A 2,500-nucleotide genomic window follows, 5' to 3' on the forward strand; every position below is an offset into this window, starting at 1 on the left:
GGACTAGCTGGAGGGTAAACAGGAAGCATGGGACGAGCTGGAGGGTAAACAGGGAAGCATGGACGAGATCGAGGGTAAACAGGAAGCATGGACGAGCTGGAGGGTAAACAGAAAACCTGGACGAGCTGGAGGGTAAACAGGAAGCATGGACGAGCTGGAGGGTAAACAGGAAGCATGGACGAGCTGGAGGGTAAACAGGAAGCATGGACGAGCTGGAGGGTAAACAGGAAGCATGGACGAGATCGAGGGTAAACAGGAAGCATGGACGAGCTGGAGGGTAAACAGGAAGCATGGACGAGCTGGAGGGTAAACAGGAAGCATGGACGAGCTGGAGGGTAAACAGGAAGCATGGAAGAGCTGGAGACCTGATAATGGTCCCGACGCGCCGACCTGATAATCGGCCGTCTGACAGTCTGGCGAGGTCGTTGACTCGAGTCTGTTCGGTGTGTTCCATGCCGTCGTCCGTCAGAGGAGCCGTCGGCCTTCATCTTGGCCAACCTGACATGCTCAGTCAGAGACAGGGCAGTCAGACTCAATGAGCCATCTGATTGGTGGAGAGCTAACCAGGAAACGGGGAGCAGGATGAGCGTGACTAGAGCCTCTCAACATCTGACATTAATCTGATAAACTGACCTTTGTTGATCTGAAATGAAGACAGATTCAGCAGCTGCACGGCCTGTTTCTCTCTTCAGATGTTTCCAGAAACACGTTACGGTGAACTATTTTAGGACAATATGAGATCGTATTCTGAACGAGACGCCATGATGGTCGGGGAGCGGCCAGACCCACGTGACGCCTTCGTCCAATCAGATGCTGGTTTTCATTGTTTGGGCGACAATACAGATTAGCGCCTGGACAACATCTGGATAACATCTGGATGTGAAAGGGGATGTGTGGGTCGGTCTCTTCTAAACCCAATGGAGGATTTCTTGGAAGTGAGAACGCGTCGGACGAAGGGGGCGGAGCCAGAAGTTATCAGCAAGCTGTCTGGATTCACCTGCAGAGAGGTCTGAGGAGCTAACATCGGAGCCGATTTAGGCGTTTTTGCATTCACACTGATCACCTTACTCCGATCATGAACATTAGATTGTACTGGCCGCCTTTAATCACACCCGCCCTGCACCACAAACGCACCTCCAGACCGCCTAGATGTACCGCCCTGCACCAGAAACAAACCTCCAGACTGCCTGGATGTACCGCCCTGCACCAGAAACAAACCTCCAGACTGCCTGGATGTACCGCCCTGCACCAGAAACAAACCTCCAGACTGCCTGGATGTACCGCCCTGCACCACAAACACCTCCAGACCGCCTGGATGTACCGCCCTGCACCACAAACACCTCCAGACCGCCTGGATGTACCGCCCTGCACCACACACACCTCCAGACCGCCTGGATGTACCGCCCTGCACCACAAACGCACCTCCAGACCGCCTGGATGTACCGCCCTGCACCACAAACGCACCTCCAGACCGCCTGGATGTACCGCCCTGCACCACAAACGCACCTCCAGACCGCCTGGATGTACCGCCCTGCACCACAAACGCACCTCCAGACCGCCTGGATGTACCGCCCTGCACCACAAACGCACCTCCAGACCGCCTGGATGTACCGCCCTGCACCACAAACACCTCCAGACTGCCTGGATGCACTTTCAAACCAACACGGCGCGGCCTCTCACCAGTCTGTCCAGAGAGTCTCGTAGCTTACAGCCCTCGGCAACAAGTCAAAAAAGTCTGTCTTTAGTCACCCGGTCGCAGAAGCAGATTTCTCTAATCCTCCACACTTCTCAACCAGCTTCCAGGCCGTTATTCCCCGGAGACGTCGCAGTAAACACCAGAAGACAAGCAAAGATTGACTATTATGAGGCGTCACTAAGTTTAGTTTGGTCGTCCTGCGGGGATCTTGAGACTGTTTAATCTTTGGTTTGGGGTTTGCTGGGATCCTAAAGACAGACAGGCAGGCAGGCAGGCAGACAGGCCTGAAGCTACAGTCTCAGTTTGACGTCATTAATATAAATATATACTGACATGTTTGATGTTAAAGTAAAAGCAGCTTCAGGTGAAGTTTCACTCTGACGGCAGAAACAAAACACAAGATAACAGATATTACACAGATAGGAAAGGGGTTTTCCAGACACACAGACAGACAATCAGGCAGACAGGCCGAGAGAGTCAGACAGACAGACAGACCGAGAGACAGGCAGCAGAGGAACGCTGTCTGTCTGCAACTGGGAATTATTTTCACTGGGATTAATTTTTTGGAATAATTTCCTAAACTGCTTTTTTTTCTATGTTTTTGGTGCTGTATTATTATTATTATTATTATTATTATTATTATTATTATTATTATTATTATTATTGTTATTGTTTTACAGCTGTTTTTGTTGTTTTAGTGTCCCTATTCAACTCTTCAACATTATCTTTAAATGTTAATGTTAACCAGCAGAGGGCGCTACAACAAACAGCTTAGAAATCCCCATCACCAAACCACCAGACTCC

General features: G+C 50.6%; 1 protein-coding gene across 2 annotated transcripts in view; it reads left to right on the top strand.

Moving 5' to 3' along the window:
• traf3 (TNF receptor-associated factor 3) overlaps positions 1 to 2,500 on the top strand; it is a 26,468-nt gene that overhangs the window by 4,781 nt on the left and 19,187 nt on the right. The window lies entirely within an intron of this gene.

This window comes from Sander vitreus, chromosome 20, assembly GCF_031162955.1.
Source record: "Sander vitreus isolate 19-12246 chromosome 20, sanVit1, whole genome shotgun sequence".
NCBI lineage: Eukaryota > Metazoa > Chordata > Actinopteri > Perciformes > Percidae > Sander > Sander vitreus.